Source organism: Eupeodes corollae, chromosome 2, assembly GCF_945859685.1.
Source record: "Eupeodes corollae chromosome 2, idEupCoro1.1, whole genome shotgun sequence".
Lineage (NCBI taxonomy): Eukaryota > Metazoa > Arthropoda > Insecta > Diptera > Syrphidae > Eupeodes > Eupeodes corollae.
The window spans coordinates 1,353,705-1,375,907 of record NC_079148.1 but is presented as its reverse complement, the minus strand read 5'-3'; positions in this window follow the sequence as shown (position 1 = coordinate 1,375,907).

Here is a 22,203-nt window from a genome sequence, read left to right as displayed (position 1 = left end):
ACGGTGCGGCGCCGGCATTCTGCAGTGACCGTATAATATGAAAACATATATGCTCTTCTTCGCGCCTCTAAGAAAATGTCGCCGTCCGGTTTTTTATCGTACGGTCAAAACCGTGTAGTGTGAAAAGAGCCATAGGCGTTCCGTGTCGTACCGATTTTGATATATTAAATATTATTAATGGACTCTTATGAGACTCTGAAATGTTGCCTCAAACTTTACGATCGCCTTAGTTTATTAATATCGTAAGCTCAAGCTTAACGCCCCAATAGATTTATTTTCTATTTTTTTGTGATTTGACAGCTGAAAACTGTGTTTTTGTTTAGTTAATACAAAAATAGAACAAACTAAAAATAAGTAAGCTTAAGTAAACTATCTTCTCAACGTTTTGCAAGTTTGTAGGCCACGCTTTATGACACATGACATAGTAAAATATTGTAAGCTTTGAAGAAGTCTGTAAAAAAGCCGACCGATCTACCGCTTAGTTAAGGTTTTTGTTGAATTTTAAAACACTAGTTGACAGCTATCAACAAATTAAAAAAAAACAATAAGACAATCAATTCGTATTTTATTTTGACCAGATGCACAAAAAACTCAGACATTTTTTTAAATATCATCACATCATAACTGAATCTGCACTAAACCGAAGAAAAGCTTGAAAAACCTCACAAATTTACAGCTTTTATTAAATTGTAGACTGACTCTACTTCAATTCAAACAGAAAAAAATTACCTTAAAGTAAGCTTACAAATTTAGACCAACATTTAAACTTAATTACACCCTGGCCTAAAATATGGGGCCTAAATATGGAAACATAGTAATGCAACAGGCCCATACACGATACCATGCAATTCTTCTACTTGTTGATTTGAATTGAAAAAAAAAAACAATTAAAATAGTTTTATTCGAACTCAATTTTCCACATAACATTGATTTGGACAGCTACCATGGGATTAAATTTTTGCTTTATTTGACCTTGGTTTCTGTAAACTCCAGACGGTGCATACATTGGTCTCCTTCAAAGCGACTCCTTTTGTCATTTAATTTTTAAAGACATTTCTGAAACGTTTTTTTGTCTCTTTTTAACTACCAACTGGGTTAATATACATAAATGTCATTTTGCAATCAAAAACAACAAGATTGATTTTTACACAATTAAAGTTGTCGTCGAACAGATCATCAGATATTGGGAAGTAAAAAAGAACTCCTATGAATTGCTGGTGTTTTGAATGTTGCAAAACTTTCCATCTGTCATAATTGTCAGAGGTATTCTAAGATGACTTTTTGATTTCTCCTTATATTTAGATACCTATATTTTCAATTGACAGAACACCCTGTATTTTATATGCATTAACATTATATTTTCTTATCCTTTATAAAAGTTCATATACCGCAGTAATTTTATGTAAATACCTATAATCAACCGAGAAGCCGGTCGGTGTCCGTAACCGTACCATCTCGTATACGCTCATCATAGATCAATCGATAATTTTGCAATTACGTTGAATTTTAATTAATCCTTATTTTGTCATTGATGAGAGAGAGAGGGATAGAGTGAATGACATGGGATGTCTATGACTCCGATATGATGCAAATTATAAAAATAATAACAACTTTGCCGGTGTATCGTTCGGTCGTGTCGGCGCGTTCCATCACATCAACGAAATCCAATCGCCAAATGAGCCACAAAATTGCCGCAGAAGATCCACCAAGCCAGACTTCCCTTGGAGGGCTTACCTACTTATTCAATCGATTAGTAACAGCTCAATAGCTTATAGCTTGTGTTACCTCCCTTATACATATTGTATGTTATACATTTGGATGGTTATATACATAGGGTCTGATAGGGCTCCAGCTCCCAGCTCCCAGCTCCAGCCCCATACTTCCAAGTCCTGTCAATATTATTATCCGTGCAGGGACTTACGGATTGGATTACAGTAGCCAACACCGAATTCTAAATCAAACAACACCATTATGCTGTTTTGAAGCAATCAGATGCAGAGCGGATGATTGAATGATCCGAAGGAGGTGGGCAGAAAATTCAATCATCTCCTAGAATGGACACACAGCTTCAATATACAATTTGCCGACATCAATGACGAGGACGACGAACGATGACGACGATACACAAAGATGAAGGACGACGACGAGAGAACAACGAAAATGACGCTGACAATGAAAATGAAAACCTTCGGACTCCCACTTCAAAATCGAATTAAATGCGAAGTAATATCCAGCTGACAGGCTTTGCTTAAGGAGCGTGCCAAGAGTAAGACCTTTATATATCCATACTATATAAGTTTGTATGTTGTACATACTATTGCTAAGATATTGTAAACCAAGGGGAATTTCACTTTTCATGAGTAAACTTTAACCTTAACTTAATAAGGTTTAATGAGAAAATGCCAGTGTTAACATACCTTCAAAATGTCAAATTTATAAGTTGTGTCCATATCGCTTACACTCTTCAATTTTAAATAAGAGCATACGAATAAATGCATTTTAATAGTGACAGTTCTTAACAAAAAGGCAAATCAAACACATCTAACTCTGTGAAACAGGACTGTCAGAAACTCAGAAGTTGTTTGGATCCAGCAAATTTTTTTTAAAGTTAAATCATTCTGTGATTTTAATTTAAGTAAATTTTAAATATGCTCAAAATAAATAAATAAAATTACAAACCCCTTTTTAACCTCGCTACTTATTACATGGTTTTAGTTGTGTGTGCCACTTACATTAAATTTAAGGCTTTTTCATTATTGAAGGTTTGATGTAAACAAGAGAACTTGTACCTATCTTCACATTTAACACTTGGGCTGAAAAATTCGAACTTGACACATCTCATTGGTTTTTAATATGTTTTTTCCCCGTGACTTTTTAACTCAAACCTCAAGCTCTTTCTTGCCTTCTCACAAAATTTCTATCACTTACAATTGAAAGTGCTCACTTTGATTGATACCAATTATAAGAGTGTGATGTGAAGCTTTCAATTTTTTCCTCAACTTACAATGTCAGATCATCGTATCATAAAATGGCCCTCAAGCGGTCACTAGACACTCTTACATGGTTTGAATTAACTTGGTTTGAATACCATGGTGGAAATAACTTAATCATCTGCTGGCGGGTACGAGTCTTAACTTGAAGGTTAATCTTAACGTCAGATTAGTCTCACCAAAATCAATAGCTGTTTGAAATTTTTCATTGTTTAATAGTGGAGCTGCGTGTTTCTCGAACAAAGTCCGAGTTCCGTGGAGAAATGGACTCGTTTATTTATCAACTTGTTCATGAAAAAACACTTAATTTTTATTCTAATCAAGATGCCAAAGAAGAAATGAAGTTCAAGCAATTAAGTCTCACTGTCTGCGGAGTTAACACAAACCATGTTTACATGTTCGAGTTTCTACTAGCCATCGTACATAAGACATTTTAACATGGTGGCAGTAAACTTTGTTCGACTTAACCTAGCACGTAGTGACAGTGAGACCATATTCCTCGAAATCGAATAAAAAATATCAAACTACATATTATGTAGTTTTAATATTTGTTTCAATAAACAAAGTTGGTACTCAAGGAAGCCTGAAGAGGCCCGCTTTTCGTTAAAATCGAATTTATCGTTACTGTCATTATCTATAAATGACAGGTGACAAAAATATCCATCAGGAAATTCCCCTCAACGTACTCGTATAATGGTGTTTTGTTCAAACGTCACACTCCACTTCAACTCAAACTTACTTTAACTGGAATAAATCAATATGAAGGACGTTTTATTGTATCGCCATCGCCAGTATCTACACTTAAATGCCATGAAATGAAACGGACAGATGGAAATAAGTATACGTACGTAAGTCTAAGTATCTACACGTAAAGTTAGAAAATTGAAATAAAGCTTGCAACTGCCAAAAAGTCAAAAGGGGATTCAGAAAACCAAGGGCCAAAGGCAAATGCAAAGGGAAAGAAAACTATGGTAGGTATACGAAGAGTATTAGACGAACAGAGGCTCCTTTCCTTTAGCCTTTAGGAAATTGAAATGAAAATGTATTCATTTTGATGCTTGGATTCAAATTTATTGAAATTCTGAAATATAATTGTCTCTTGAAGCAGAAACATCGACCCAACCGAACCGAACCGATGCGATGGAAACAATTAAGCTCTTTAATGGAAAGATGAAGCTGAAGCTGAAGCTAAAGCTGAATAGAATGAATGTGCATTCTAAATTATTATTATTATTATTATTGTTATTATTATTATTGATTGCAAGCAGCAGGATAAGTTTATATTCAAAAACCTAAATTTCGACTCATGTGTGTCTTTGGTTAGGCAAACTACGACTATGACTACGACGACGATGGAAGAGTCTGTATTTTAGGTATAGTTATGTGAGATTATAGGATCCTTCCTTATAAAAGAACCTAAAGACTCGTATGATGTTATGTAAGTTCTCTTTTGGGAATTAAATCACCTGAAAAAAAAACTTTAAGGGCAAAGTCTAAGACAAATTAAAGTTTGAAAACTAATGCAACTTATTTGCTAGGTTGTTTCTTCTTTAGTTTGTTATTTACCTAGCCAACATTACAAGTATTTTCTGAGTAAAGTTTAAACATCCATTAGGTATATAAAACTCTATCTAGAAGCTTAAGAAGAATTGTTGAAAATACGCCGAGTAGGTACTTATATGTTACGTATGTTGATTGTGGTAACAAAAAGAGAAATGATGCAAGTATTTCATTAAGATCTTAATGAATAATGCGGGCTTCATCTCGGTTAAACTGGATTTTCGAAAGGAACTCTTGAGCACTTAAAAAAATATATTTGTACTTTGGAAGTGGATTTACGGATTTTAAAATGTTTCTCTTTCTTACGGAAAAGAATTTGATAACTTTCTATTTTCATATTAAAATCGGAGGCTCAAATTTTCGGGGTGGAACTTTATCAGTTATATCACTAAATAACGTCAAACTCACGAAGTTTTCTATCAACTATGGAAATGTTTTTCAAGCTTCGTTTGAACCAAACCTAACAGATCAGAAATGTAAACTGTCAAACTCATGCAGTTAAAGAAAGACCAATTAAAAGTTATCTTGCAATTTAATATTAAATAAGAATACAACAACTTGATTTAAGATCCCAGAAAGAAACTATTTTTTTTGACATTCTTTTGGAAATTAGTGTAATTGGTCCGATTTGTTAAATTGAAAATTTTGACATTTTTTGACGTTTCAATAGATCAGCAGAAAATCTCAAAAACGTCAGAGATTTCATATTATTTTTTTTTTTGGAAAGTAAGATCAATTTGTGCAGAAATTGCTTTCTTACAAATTTAAAGGGTGTTTTTTTTTACTAAAGTACATAATTAAAAAATGTGAGCGTTTCACCTCCAATATTTTATCCAACAAAATAGAAAGTTTTTGTCATTTTATTAAATCTAATCTCCGGGTTTGTTTACAACAAAAATAAAGTTGTTACATTTATTTGCATAGCAACAAAGGACAATTTTATAGTGCAGGATTTTTAATTACATATGACAGCTCAACAAAATATCATCCAGTAGCTATTATTAAAAAGAGTGAACGAATTAAGAAATTTGTATTTGTAGGCTAAGTCCAGAACAAATGTCAAACCTTGAAATTTTCTTTAGTTTTACAAAAATGTAAACAAAAAGTTCCTCCACGATAAGCTTGAACTTTTATAGACTTGTTGCACAGAATCATGCATATCCACTAAATTTAATAAAAACCTTAAAAAAAAACAAATTTGGTCAATGTCAAGAATATATTAAAAAAAGCTTATAATGGGTTATCCATATTGCGGTTTAAAAATATAGGGCTGTATTTTGACATCTGTCAAATTAAAATCTTAAAACAATTGTTTGTTCAGTTGAAAGTCTGACATTTACGAAAATTAATAGCTTCACTATCGCACAACGCAAACAAATTTTTAAAACCATAAAAATGGTGATTCTACCACAGCCATATATCGTGCTTTAAAAGTAGATTATGTTTTACATAATCGTAATCAAGTGCAAACAGTTGGCAAAATTGTGAAGAAATTTGAAGAGACCGGATTGGTGACAGAAATTGTGAGGCCTGTGCATTATCGTTTCTTGCGTACCACTGAAAATATCGCTTCTGTAAGTGAAAGTGTTGCCAAATGTGTCGATTCCTCGTCGTTTTCAGGAATTATGACTGTCTTACGGCACATTATGGCGTATTTTGCATTTATAACTACACCTACATCCATTTAAAGTCCAGCTCAAACACAAACTGAAGAAAGCTGACCATTCACAACGGCAGCAGATACGTTGAAAGGGTGCATGAAGAAATATTCGATGGACGGCGGTTTTTCGAACTAGTTTTTCTTCAGAAACGAAGCAAATTTCCTACTCTGGGTGTGTTAATAAACAAAATTGTCATATTTGGGGTTCGAGAATTCTCAAGTAATTGAAGAGAGGAAACTACATCCACAAAAAGTCACTGTTTGGTGCGATCTTTGGCCCGGAGGTGTGATTGGATCTTACTTCTTCGAAAACGACGATAGAACTACTGTCTCCGTCAATTCGGGGCGTTATGTTCATATGATTACCATCTTTTTTATGCCTGATATTGAAAAATACGACTTTGGGGATATGTGGTTTCAACAAAACGAAGCCACATGCCACACAACTCGAGGGAATATGGCTTTATTGCAAGAGACATTTCCTGTCCGCGTAGTTTCTCGTCGTGGCGATATCAACTGGCCGCTAAGATTATGCGATTTGACACCACTGGACTTTTTTTTTGGGGGCTACGTGAAAGACCGTGTGTAACTCTTGAGCACTTAAAAACCAACAATAGTCAAGTTATGGCTGAGATACCATCCAATATGTGTCAAAAAGTAATCGAAAATTACCTCAAAATAATCAAAGCTTGCAACAATTGGCGTGATTTTCCTTTAAATGTGTTTCACACATAATTTCAACGTTCAATCTTAATAATAAAAAAGAAATATCATAAAACAAATATTATATAAGTGTTTAATTTTTTATTTATGTTTACTTTTGAAAACGGGAAGTGGATAACCTTGTACAATTCATGAAATGTAAACGTTTTCATTCAAATTCAATTTGTCTTTCATCTTTCGATCTAGCGAAATCTAAATTCAGATTCGATTCGATTTCTCAATCCATTCTTGTAACCAGAATATTAGTTCACCATAATTTGAACAGTTTAGAATCCATGCATTGTAACCCAAAAAATTCGGAATTATGAACACGACCATTGATTCTCTGCCATTGCCTAGTTTACCAATACCGCCATTGTTCGTGTCAACGCCATCTTTGATTATTGAAATAGGTTTTATTAGCTAGCCGCCATTTATATTCAATCAGCAACAGGAAGTTAACCTTCCTTCTTTATATTTGGTCTTTGATAAGTAACAGTTTGTGAAATTTTTGTGCTCGCGATCGTCGTCTTTTGTCTCGAATTGAAAAGTAAATAAATTAATTAAAATATTTATTTTCATTGTGCTGTAGAAATAATTCAAACGAAATGTTAAGTAAGCTTTGAAGTTTAAGTTTACGTAAAAAAATATGAGTAAATTCAGAAGATAAGTGATTTTTTCTTATAAAATGTGAATTAGAATTCAATTCAGTTTTGTGCATTCATAAGGGAGCGGCGGCGGCGAGTGTGTCGTCATCGGTCGTCGTCGTCGGTTGGTTCGTGTCGGTTCGGTAGTTTCAGTTGGTTATTCTGATTGGCGGTCTTATTTGAAAATTTGAATTTTGTAATTTTGCCTTTGGTGTTTTTTTCTTCTATTTATTTATTTTAAATGCATCCATCTTTATTGTGTGGTGAAAAAGTGAATGAAAATAAAAAGTGTGCTAAAGTTATTTATTTTTCCGAAAAAGTGGTATTTAGTTTGTAGTGATTTAAGGTGTTATAATTTATTTTAAATTAAGTAAATTTGATTGGCATCTCTCAGCAGTAATGTAAGTACTTACTTTTCTATTTCAAGTTAAGCTCTTTTCTTTTTGATGAGCTCTTTCTATTTAAGTTTACGTACAAAGTAAGTTCAAGGAATTAGGCAATACTGGAGTGAAGAACTTTTGTACTTCTTATAACGGGTGTTTTTTTCTTAGACGTGTCGATTTCAATGTGGCAATACTTTTTACAAAGTTGGTCTTTTTGACAAATGTCACTTGATTTAAGCTCAGTTTGGTTTATTATTTCTGACCAACGATTGAAATTTGTTCACATTTATTAGCAAAATAATGATTAACTATTGAAACGCATCAATTTATTGAAGGTATTTTTTATGGAATTATGTGAAATTGCTTGTCTACGCAGATAAGGTCGAAATTATTGACTCTTTGAAAGAGAATATTTGGCACGTTATTGCAAACATACAGCCCTTAGGGATCCTAATGCGATTATAAGTGGTCGTTCCCCGAAATTTGAGGGCCGCGTTGGTTTGTGTTTGCGATTTAAAAAAGCCCCGCAAAAAATGTCTAAAAGGTTTAATTCACATTTGCCTCATCGCTAAAAACGATTTTGCGACAAGCCAAGTTGGAGTGAGCGAAGCGGAATTCACTGTCTCCGATTCTGATGCACAATTTCACGAACGGAGGCTACTTTTTTCGGCAGACCTTGTGATCCGTTGCCATACGCTTGTTGGCTGATTTTTTTACTGAGGCGATTAGCTTAAATTTGACCACAAAATATTTAAAAGTTGACTTTGAGGACGGCCATGTAAACCATAAAAAGGTCGGAACGCGATCATCATTGCTGAACGTTGTAACTTGCCATGATGATTTGTATTGGGTGAGGCCCAACAACAACTACTTCTCCATCTGGCTCGGTCTCTAGCTCTAGGTCACTTCGCGGTCTCTTTCTGCTGCGCTGTCCTGTGGGTGTGGATTCGAAGACTTTCTGGGTAGGAGTATTGGTTTCCACGTGCTCTACGTGAGTCTTATATAGCGACACTTTGTACCCTCGAGAGATGACTTAACCACTCAATTGCCTCAATACTTACAAAAGCCCCATTGACATCACGCTGAGTTCTTCCGATTGTGCCAATGTCATCAGCATATGAAAAGTAATTGAACGGACTTTTGGAAGGTAGTGCCTCTAGTATTGACGTGGGAGCTTTGCACTATTCTTTTAAGCACGATGTTAAAAAATCGCATGACAGCGCATCACCTTGTCTAAAACCTTTTTCGACATCGAAAGGTTCTGATAAGTTGTTTCCAACCTTTATGGAGCAGCGTGAATTCTCCATGGTCATCCTGCACAAATGGATGAGTTTGGAAGGGATGCCAAAACTAGACATGGCTCTATACAGCTCGACCCTCTAGATGCTGTCATATGCGGCCTTGAAATCAATGAAAAGATGGGGGTGTCGATTTGGTGTTCTTGGAATGTGAATATTTAATCGACTGTGGACTTTCCTGGTCTAAGACCACCAATCAGGTTGTTGACGATGGGCTTTAGACGTTCACATACAACGGCATAGAAGATTTTGTTAGCGATGTTAAGTAGGTTGATTCCTTTTTTCAGGATCGGGCAAACAATACTGAGGTTTCATTCATCGGGCATGCTTTCTTCCGACCATATCTTATGCATGCTCCTAACAACAGCTGCTTTAAAGAGCTCGGCATTCGAGCATGGCAATCTTTACTTCGTCTAAGTCAGAAAGACGGGATTGTTGGATTTCGTCTCCTATGTTGAATTGATCACTGGAATTCGGTACGTCATTGTTGCCGTCATGCAGTCTGCAGAAGTTGTCCTTCTATGTCAACAGCATTGACTGCAATTCCACTATGATGTTTCCACTTTCGTCATTGCCACCTTCGGTTTTAGGTGGACTTGTGAATTTCGTTTCGCCTGTTCATAAAACTTTTGAACTTCATTCCTGCTTTTGAACCAATCAACATCTTCGACCGCACGCTTCTAATGATTTGTATTTAGTGACTGCTTAAAAGAAGATATATTGTCAGAAAGGTTAAAAAAAGGGAGCTGTCAAAATCAACCATTTGTGTTTAAGTTTCTAAAGCTTATATATGCGTCGTTTAGTTTAATGTGCAATTTTTGCATCCATTCAGTAACTGTATCGATAAGTTTTGCAATTTTTGTTTGACTTTCGTAACTGCGTAGAAAAGATGGTCACAATAACGTTGATTGTCCATTGGAACACCCTTTGTTCACAATATATACAAATTTGGTCTAAGGACACTTACTTGTGGTACACTGGCTTTAACTTCCTTTATTTTCAAGTAATTTTGGTGTTACTGTAGTCTAAAGAGTCTGTTTGTTACATAGAATTTTTATAACACTAGCAGGAAAGGTTCCTCCGCTGTTTGTTTCTCTAAAAAAGTGGTAAAAATTGCAGCTAAGATCTTCGGAAATACTTAAATGAAATTCAAGTTGTTTCTAGTTGAGATAGCTATTTGACACTGTTGAGTATTATTAACAAAACATGGAATGATTAAGATATTGGTGTATATTGGTCGTATATTTTTAAATATCAGTTTATGAGGGAAAATCAAAAGGATTCAACAATCTTGATGTGCAGTGCAAGAATACTATACTATACACCATTTATGCTGCTAAAGGTATTGTTTAAGGTCGAAGTAATTAATTCATGACGTCGTATGATTGGGATTGAAAATTTTACAGATACTCTTGAACCGCGTCGGAACTTCTCCCTCATTTTAAAAAAAGTAAGAACTTCTGACACCACCATTGTGTAAGCCATATCAAACAGTCAGTTTTGATGAGATTTTGCGTGTTGACAAAAAAATAAGCAGGGTGCATTAAACCATTCATGAAAATAATGAATATCTAAACCTTTTCCAACAGAAATGTAAAGACCGTTTGATATTCTCAACTGTTAAACAATAGACAACAGTTATTAAAATGCTCAATTCATTGAGTTAAAGTAAAGTATAAAAATAAAAACATTGGTTACTTTGTTTGAAGACCATCTCTGACCAATGTTAGTGTCACTAAATGACATTCGGAAAAATCGGACAACCCTGTCTCTAACATAAAACTAAGAGCTTTCTACTTGCATCGATATGTCCATGTTTTTTGTGAATGGTTTCCACGAAATATTCCAATTACTCAGTAAATGAAATGCATTTTATCCATCCATACATTCTTGAATTCTTTGGAAATTAATTTGAAAACAAAAACTAAAACGAGAAGACCTGAAAACATCAAGCTTCCTATTAATCCATTAGAAGCTTTTAAAATTGAAGTGATAACAGTTTTCGGAGAACTCGTTTAACTAAGTCAGTTGTTTTACATATTTTTGAGATACTGTGAAATTAAACTATAACATTTTCAACACTTCATAGATTAGAAAACAAACTTTAAAAATATCAACAAGCTTAAGAAAATTTGTCAAAAACATGTGCAAACATTAATCCATTATTTACCAACAACAGAAATCTTCTAATGAATTGAATTGGAATTGCCAAAAACGACTTCGAAGTATTTTCAAAGCAGCAAATAAACCTGTACCTACCTACATATATAACTGCGGAAGTTGGAAATTCCTAATAACCTATACCTATAACCCCAATCGGATACCCAATCCAATACCCATTCAAAGATAAATGCATCATCCTTCGCATGCCCGCAACAAAATATATAATAAACCATTCATCCAATCTTTGAATGAAGAAGCATCATTTTGATTAGATCCTTACCCTTAAGCTCTTTGGGATATATGTATAGGTATAGGGCGAGGCATTATAATGTATGCAAGCTCTAATCAAACAACAATTTTGGGGTTGTTTTTGATTAATTTGCATTAGCAGTGCTTACGAACGTCAAGCACTTATCATTTCATCTCCTCTCAACTCATCTCACATCCTAACGAGAAATTGTAATTCAAATTCAAACTTGTGCGGAATGTTATCATGAGCAATTGGAGTCGAGTCGTCGAAGTCGGCAAAGGCAGCGGCGTCATCATCATCGTTGGTTGTGTCGGTACGGTAGTGATGATGAGAGTACATCAACATTGCATCTCAAAACATCAATATCGCAAACATAATTTCGGGTGATGATAATTAATTTAATTGAATGCAATGCGACTGAAGCCTTGGCGATGATTACTTTACCCCAAAAACACGTTACTCAAACCCGTATCCGAACCTAAATCGATTCAATGGAATAGGAACTCCTTCAGGCACAAGATTTGTACAACACCATGGCAATCCAATAACATCATGCTGATGATGTCCTGGCATATCTATGTACTCTCACTTGAGAACAATAGGTGTTCAGTACATCATTATATGGGGTAAATTTGTATGTAGTACAATGTACTCTATATATAGTATAAGGACGAAGATATGCCCACCAAGTGCGTGTCGCTCTCATCATGAAAGTCATCTCCGACCATATTATGGCTTATTGTTACAGCCCAAGTTCAAAGTTAAGCCTTTTGTCGACAGTCAACAGTAGTCCTGCTGATTTTCAGTAGAATCCTTCTTCTTTCGTCCTGGTTTCTTCTTCGTCCTTCTTGTTCATCGTCCTTTTGGTGATTTAGTTGATCCTTCGGAAGGACAAGATAATTCTAGTTGAATCGATGTGGTGAAAGTCCGACTCTAATTACAAGCTTAAGAACTGTTGAGAGAGCTATCATAGATATACTGTCCGTTATATTACATTCACATATAAAGGCAAGAGGCCAATAATTCAAATGTTAATTAAGAAAATTATCGGATATATATACATATCTGGAGTTGAGTCACGCGTCGCATTAACCACACATTATCGGCTCATCCATCAATCTGCTGGCTGGCTTGCTCGATGGCAAAGGGAGACAGCATCAACATCAGCTTCAGCTCTAGCATCAGTATCCAGCATCAGTCTTACCACACTGAATGACAAATAACACAATTTATGCCAATTGCAAATGCAATGATAATATAATAGAGCTTCATATAGCTGCATAGCTGATGCGTATGTTCTGCAGTCTCAGAAGTGGGATGCACACAGTATAAATTGCTAGAACTAAAAAAGGACTCAGGCATCGACCAAATGGTCAGAATATACTCGTATCTACCTCTACCGAATGTCTAGGACGTTAACCTTTTCATTTACAGTTGATGTCGAAAAGTAACTGACATTGTGATACTTGTTTTTGGAATTGTTTCAAGAACTTGAAAGATTCAGTAAAGATTTTATTGGAAATTGTTCGAACAAGCTGACTGAACGAATAAACACTCAAAAGAAATTATAACTTAATAACAAACAAACGAGAGGTAGTTTTTCTTAAATGTAACGAGCAGTGAAACAAATTGCGATATAGCGAGTTTGAAGAAACAGAAATCTGCATAGGAAAGAGAAAACAAAACTAACGAGTCATCTCTTTTAACTAGCAGAAAAATGAAGAACACAAACCACAAGGAATATTTTATTTAATATTAACCAACTTGACATTGAAAACTATCGAATTATTCAAAGCATTGCAGAGGAAAGAGAAACAAAAACGAAGTAAAACTAACGAGTCATCTCTTTTAATGAGCAGACAAATGAAGAACACAAACCACAAGGGAAATTATATTTAAAAACAATCCAACTCGACATTGAAAACTATCGAATTATTCAATGCGTTTTTCCTCAATATTAGGTTTATTAATTATTCTTAGAGTTATGTTAAAGAAAACTGTATAACTGAAGAGAACCATAGCTAGTTAACAAACAAGCGAGTAGCATGTTGAGAACAGTCTAATCGGAACACTAGAAATAAAAACTGAAAAATCTTAAAGAAATCGAGAAAATGCATACAACTGAAAGATCTACAAAGATGACACTTAAAACTGAATTTTAGCAACTAATTTTCTATCCAGTATGCAAAGTTCATGAAACTATCAAAATAACAATTATAACGAACTTATAAATACAAACTATCGATCTCTTCAAAAATTGTTCAAAAGCTTTTTACTCGCTACTTAATTACTTATAATTGTATTTTTGCTGTGAAAGCGAACGTTTAGAAAAAACCATAATAACCAACGAAACGAGTGGTTCAATAAAAAATGGAACAACGAGAGCAATGGAAACTTTATAAATAAACCATCAAAAGTCTTAAAGAAACTGAAAATCTGAATACTGCTATTCGACATTTTAAAGTTAATTTTATTAGCAAAATAACTTGGAAAATAAATAAGTTAAAGTACAGAATAACGAACAAACATGTGAAGAGTACAAATAAATTGAAATAATAATAATACCAATTTTAAGAAACGATACAAATAATTAATGTATGAAGTTTTTCAGAACGTGTTTCGTGTATCGAGATACTTAAATATCTTCAACTCGTCCTTTTACTGCTTTTTATTTTTGAAGGTTTAAAAAAAAACGAGAACTAGTTTCGAAAGATTCGTGTGGCCTTTTTTCTTGAGTAAAGCCAGCACTTAATCAAATAACTGAAGAACGTGAAACAAACCCTTAAAAATCTTAAAGAAACGAGTAATCTAATAGACTGACGGATCCAATGTGATCCAAACAGCATTTTATCTAAAATAAAACTCTGTTAAATGAAAAAGAACATAACTAAGAAAAGCTAACGAATTAAGTCGCTATTTTATATATAGATCAAGAAACGATCAAACTAAATTAATGTAACGAATTAATACATGCAAAGTATCGAGTTCGAGTGCGATAAAACATTCCACATTTGTGACGTACGGGTAAATTACAATCTTTGCACTTGATGATCAATCTTGACGGCACTCTAATAACGATTGAATTATTTGAGGGGAGAAATGCTTTTGGCTATCTCGCTGGAATATTACTCGTTAAAATAAGGAAAACTTTAATACGGTGTTCGTAAATTATTTCATGCTGATACTATAATCAATAACATTTAGGCTGATATGTAGCTTTTTTTAATTGTGTGCGTTGTTGTCAAACTCAAAGCGATTACTCGTTAATTTGTTATTCTAAACTTCCTAAGAAACCTGCTAACTTATGTATGTGAAGTAAGTAGCTGCAGTTTACACTGAATCAAGAATCTCTCACCATTACCACCACTGTACTTTCTTTTTCAAACAAAACCTAATGTAACGAATTGAGTTAAACAACTTTTAAGAAGCTCACCTATAGCAAAACAAAAGTTTACCTATTGGGGAGAAAAACAAGAGGATATTTTCCCAATGGAATATGTTTTTGAAAACAGTGTTAAAAGCTTAGCAGAATTCATCATATCAAAAGTTCTTGCACACTCAACCACAAATCCTCTTAAATATTTCAAATAATGAAACATAAAATACCAAAAATACATTTCTGAACTCTGCAAAACCACCTTTCACGTTTCACCACCAAGCGAGGAACCAAAAGAATCCTTAAGTACTCTTCATACAAATAACACTCTGATAAATGCGGTTTTTGTTTTCTGCAACACTGTTCCAATGCATAAACTCGTATAGACGATGTTATCCCTTATATGTATACTCACCTCGCATGTGGATGACTCGTTTGTGGAAATGCTATAATGCAATCACCCTGTCCCGTCCCCTCCGATTCTGCCGTTCGGTTGGCTCTGTTGTATTCGTCCTTCGCAATCACAGGATGTGATTCTGTTGCTTTAACTCACTTTAACTGGGTTACTAGGTCCGTAACGTAACTCATTGATTTAAACGGGCGATGCAGTTAATAAATTTAATCCCGATTCCAGGGGAAGTTGCACCTTAACGCAATCTGACAGTGTTAAGTATGTGAAGGTTGAATTTTCAACCACCTCTTCGGCCATATCCCCATCACAACCATCCTCGCATATAGGATCATCCCTTTTGCCTTTAGTTTTATACCACAACGGTGCGGTGTGGTGTGGTGGTGGTCGTCTCATACTCATGTCGGAAGAGTTTGTTAGAGTTTGACATTTCCCAAGCTTCGTAACTGCTCCAGCGCCATCGCTAGCGCCATCACCATCACCAACGCCACTACCAGAGCAGAGTAGAGCAGAGCACAAGCAGCAAAAGTAGAGAAAGTTCGTCTTTTTTATTCGCATCGAAAACTTTTGCAAAATATACTTTTCTGGCAAAATAAAAATAAAAAAGAAAACGAGGACAACGTTTCTGGATAAAGGACGAATAAGCAGAAATCACAATATAATAAAAAGAAAAAGGAGAAGCAAAAAGAAAAAAGAAAAATCAGGAACGGCAGGAAGTGGTAGACACAAAGCACCTGAGAGCACCCGAGATGGTAGTTTACCAAAAGAAGGATTTGAAATGAACAAAGTTTTACCATTCAATAACAATTTGTCACTGAGAGTGCGGAGCTTTGAAATACACGTCACTTCTGAAGTTTTGTCAGCATTTTGAAAATCCTTTTTCCAAAAGAGTCGTAAAAATGGCGCCCCAAATAAGTCCTCAAAGTTCAATCATCACAATGAATATTGTGACGAATTTCAAAAAAAAGCTGAAAAGATTCAACTTTGTGGAATGTCGCGGCTCAAGGATAAGATGAATTTTAAAAAACGTTGTTCATTTGAGAAGTAAAACTTCTTATGTGTGTGTGTGTGTGTGTGTGAAATGTTATGGTTGGCTTGGGATCCTTAAAACCAATGCTTCTGCAATATACTTTATGTATTTCATATTTCACTTTGATAAAGTTGAGCGGGTAATGCTTTTAAGGCCACTTGTCTTCTGTATGTTAGGTATTGCACATACATACATTGTGTACTTTATATAACATAAGCAGGATTGTTTTTATATATGAGAACACCCTTATGTATGCATCATCAGTCGGGTACGGTAGCTGCAAAACAACAAAAAGGATACGTATTTTGAGAACAGTGTTTTACCGAGAACATAGTTCTAGAACTAAATATAGAACTACTTGTATCCACATCCCTCCCGGCATCGATGAAAGTTTGTTTCATTGACTTCATTCTCACCTCTAATTGGGGTTCAAATAGTTTTGATTTTCACCTAGATCTAGATTTTAGATGTCTGCACGCACACGGAAGCCGACTCAACTACTCGAAGCAATAAATAATGAAATGTGCGGAATTTTTGTGGACAAAGTTTTTCAAATTGAATTACTATTGAAAAAAGTGATAAGTGATGTTAATATTTACTTCAATTCATAGTTGGGGAGGTAAAATTAATTAACTTCGAATAATTTTGAAAACACAAGATTTCAGATTGTAAAAATCGATAACCCCACGTTCTCAAGTTTTTTTGGAAAAACAAAATTAGGATTCACTTTCCAAACCGAACAATCAATTTTTCGAAAATGTTGGAATGCGAAATAAAATGGTGATGTTGAGTCCTTGGAATGTGGCCAAAACTGTAGGGATAATTTATTGATCACTTTTGTTTGATTGTGAAATGCTTATACATGTTTGTTTTTTTTTGGTAAACTTTAGGAAGCGCAATAGTTAAGTAATGAAACAAGTTGCTCTAAGTCTTCTTGATTTTTCTATACATCTTTTCAGTCTGAGCGTTTTCAAAGAAATATTTTCTCAGAACGTCAAAATAAATAGTATTCTAAGTGATTCTGTATCTTATAGTTCCACAAAGTTTAGTCTATGTATTTAATAAAGGAGTTCCCCAAGGTTCAGTTTTTGGGCCTTTAGTTTTTTAGAATTCATAAACTCTGTATTCTCTCTTTCAAACAGGAAACCTAACAGCTTTTGTAAATCATCTATAGAGATTAATTTCAATTCTTCCGGAGCCCTTAATTCATTCACTGGTATTAACTAGAATAGTCTATTATGAAGTGTCTAAAGTAAGCATCTCACAAGCTTGATATCAGTAATAAAATATGTTTTTCAACCTTCGTAATATGGGATTTCCGTGGCATGATGGTTAGTGCGTTGGACTGTCATGCCAACGATCTCTGGCTGTGCCATCTAACGTTTTTTGCACGGATTCTGCCTCTTGTGAGGAATTGACAAATTCTCCAAGGGTAATTCTTGTCATAAAAAGTGCTTTCTCAAATTAGCCGTTCGGGTTCGGCGTAAAAACCTATGTACCATTATTTTTTTATTTACACCTGACTACTTTGTTATATATTTAAGTTTCTTGTGCCAAAACACTACAGTTAAGGAAAAAGGTCCTTGGATAACCCTTTGGCTATATGGCAATAATTATTTCAGGACCTTTAAATGGTCACTATGTTTCCATTATAATAACATTAATGCCAGCGCTGATATGATCACGAGTTTGCTTCTCCTGGGGATGGAACTTTTATTCCGAACAGAGTTAAAAGCGTCAAACCTAAAAAACGCATGGTTTGATTCGAGCTGTAAGGAAGTTATAGGGGTAAATGAGTTAAGTTTCCGTTGTTTTAAGGCCAATCGAAATGAGGAAAACCGGAAAAAGTTCAATCCAGCCAGGTAGGCCTTTAGCGCCCATATTCGACGGACCAAATATTTACATGACCAATAATTACGGGAAAAAATACGGCAATGTCTCAAAGGCAGTACAAATTGTTGCTAATTTGTAAAGAAACATGAGGAATTCCTCCTCTTCCAAGGTTCTTACGCTCGTTGTCAATGATACTCCTTTTGTTAGCACTCTCGAGAAAGCTAATCACTTTGCTAGACAGTTAGCTGCCTACCAGTGAGTGTTATGACTCCGTCTGCCATCGACTGTGTTACTGATTCTATGAGGCCAATATTTGTTCGCACTCGTATTGTAGCGAGAGTTTTAAAAGATCTCAACATACATAAGTCCGCTGGTCTTGATGGTATCTCCGATATTGTTCTGATGAGTACTCCAAGGTTGGAAAAACCATTGCGTAAGCTTTTCCATCTATCCTACTCCTCAGGTCTAGTTTCGAGCGCATGCAAAACAGCATTTGTCCAGCCCATCCACAAAAAAGGCAAATCTTACTCACACTTTAATTTACGCACTTACGTCTTTTCTTTTTGATGACATGGAAACGCTGATAAATTATCAGCTCAAGAAATATCTCGAAGATTAAAAGCTTAATGAATGACAGTATAGCTTTCGCAGCACTAGGCCCACTTATGATCTCAAGATTCATGTCATCGAACAGTAGAGCATATCTTTACATCGTTTTGAAAAAAATAAGATTATTGAACGTGATATTGAGAGAGCATTTGAGAGAGTTTGGCATCAGACTGTCTTAACGAAAATATGTGCTTTCGCTTTTGAAGAATCCCCTCTTCATCATTGGATTAGTAATTACCTTTCGGCTTTTTCAATACAAGTAGTATTGGATGGGTTCAAGACTAAAAACCCCCAAAATAAATGCTGGTGTGCCCCAGGGCTCAGTTCTATCTCCAACACTCTTTCTCATTTTTATAAATAATATCCTGTCTGCAACTTCTAATCCTAACATTGTTTCGCTGACGATAGTAGTCTTAGCTTTTCATATTCATTTTCAGATTGACAAACCTCTTTTTCGAATGTGGAACTGCATCGACAAAATATAATAAGTTCATTAAATTTTGACCTAAACAGCATTGTACAATAGGAACTACAAAAAACCGCGTAGAATTAAATGCCTTGAAAACCGAATGCTGTCTTGTGTCGTTAAAGCGAGATATACCCTGCTTGCCATTATCCAGGGATGGCACTTGCATCGAGGAGACTGAACATCTTGATATCCTCTTGTGGAACGATCACATACGCAATGTCGCCAAAAATGCAGTAAGTTGTTTGGGTTTTCTAATAAGATGCAAGAAGTTTTTCTCCCCATCTGATCTGGATGTTATCCACAAGACTTACATATTGTAACTTCCATATCTGGGCTGGTGCTCCTGTAACTGACTTGAGCCTCTTCGACAGTATTGAACGTATAGCATTTCTTTTGATTGGTGATAATACCATCATAGGATTAATTACGTCGCTTGAACATCTCTATAGATCAAAAATCGAAATCCTTCTTTTCATTTTGAAAAACTCAGCTTTGATCTTCTATCCTTATTTGTATTCTTTTGAATTCTAAATTGTGAAAGTAGATAAAAACAAAATTGTATTTTTATAAGTTCTATTTTTATACGTCGAAAGATCCAAGCTATATTATAATTATTAAATTAAATTATTAATTTAACTCCGATAGCGCCATCTGTATCACGTGAAGAACCATTTTACTAATCTTTACTAATCTATAAACAAACTCTTGTCGTATTCAGTGCAATACTGCGTATAAAGTTACCAATAAAACACGACTAATAATCATCAATTTGTATTTGAAAAGAATACAGCAAATGACGAGTTTAACGAAGACTGCTGACGGATTTGCTAGTTCTAATATTGCAACTGTGTTCAAGTAATAACTAATCATTTGACTTGAATAACTTTCATTCAGTGTTTTCCAATCAGAGATTTTATTTTGATATTTGTAAAAACGGGTACTTTTTAAAATGTAAAAAGTTATGCTATGAACAATGCAACTGACAATATTATGACTTATGCGCACATTTGATTCTTTACTAACCCGATAGCTTAAAGCATTTTCATAGACCTTATCTTTAACGTAACACCAAAGAAATAAGTCTGAATGTACTGAATTATAAACTTCTTTAGAAAATAACACGATTAGAAAACTTTCAATTCAAAATTATGTTTTCTTAGTTTATCATAGAATTTTTTTTTAACGTTTGCAAAGAATTTAAAGTGTGTTTTATTTTAGTTTTAGTAACAAACTAATTTTTACCTGTCAAAAGATGACAGCTGCAAAGTTTTTTTCAGATATTAAAAAAAAGAAGTTATTTAGAAAACACTGATAAAAACCGCGCTAGATATTGGGGTTTAAATTGAGTCATTCCATTTATAATTGTTACCCTTAGTTGAAAAACAATAAGTGTCCATAATTTACTTGTACATTTGTACCTTAAATATTTATATGTTAAACAATAATTTAAAACTGTAAGTTTATCTTAGATGCTTAAAATGCTTGATTTTCAAGTTAACCCTTTTTGATTTTATAAGCAATAGTTATGTGAAATTATCAGATATTCAGAATACATAACTTTAGGATAATATTTGTCTTAACTTTAGTGTTATGTATGTTCATTTGACACATTTCGACATTCTTAAGCAAATATTACATTCGTAACCCAATTTCTACGTATAAGGTATGAACTTAAAGCCACATCTTATCAAATAATTGAAAATACATATTTGCAAAAATTTCTCATCAAACACACAAGTCAAACCTAATAGACTTGTAATTTCTGGGATCACCCTTTAGACATCAAGTCTAATGTAAGCTTGCCTAAGTCCTTGTTTAGATTAAACCTTATAACACATATGATGTAGAACATTTGAATTCTGATATGAAATTGCATATTGAATACCTTCTATGCGTACATAGTATATTTTATATCCTATACTATGAGTAAATTCCTTATATGCCTTTCGGATTGTTTTCATTAAGAATTCTTGTTCACACCCGACACCACACTCCGCCACCTGATGCCTCCTCATAATCGTTAATGTCCATAATAAACCCACTTTACAAATTACCAACATCATGATGATGATGGCCAAAAACTCAACTCATACCAAATATACATTTGGGCCTTAAGTAGAAAATGTCAATACAATAATAATCTCTTTCACTTTGCACCAACAGTTGCTGTTCTGATGCTTTGTGGATTTGGGTTGGCGTTGGGAATGTGGATGGGGATGAGGATGAGGTTTGGTGTGATGCGACTTAAGCTGGGATCTGAAGAATAATAACAAGCAAAACATGGTCCTTATACATATTCCATATATTACACAATATGGCCAAGTTAATGAATATCATATCACACCAAAGTTAACTAACAATGTGGGCAGGACAATGTCACACCAATGGCTACAGCAGTGGCTTTGCATTCTCTTTTGCTTCCACCCCACAACACACAGCACACAACAACAACTACAACAACAAACCTATATACAAATCTCGAATTTCATTGTGTCCATCATTACGGACACGTCTGGACTGTGAACTCAGGACGGTCGGGACGACGACTCTCGAAATGAATCAAATTCCATTTGTCAGACGTAACCCAAACCACCAGACATTTGTGTCATAATATTCGAAATCGTCCTGTTAACTGTGCAATCGTTATACTATACTCGACTCTACTCGAATATAGAGGGCTTCACATTCACATCCATATCCACATTTCCATCATCATTCCTAAGGCTAAAAATCCACCTACACAATATGATGACCATTATGCCAGAGCGTTATATGCCTGGGACACATTGCATAAACGACCGCCACCGTATGTGTAATCTATGAG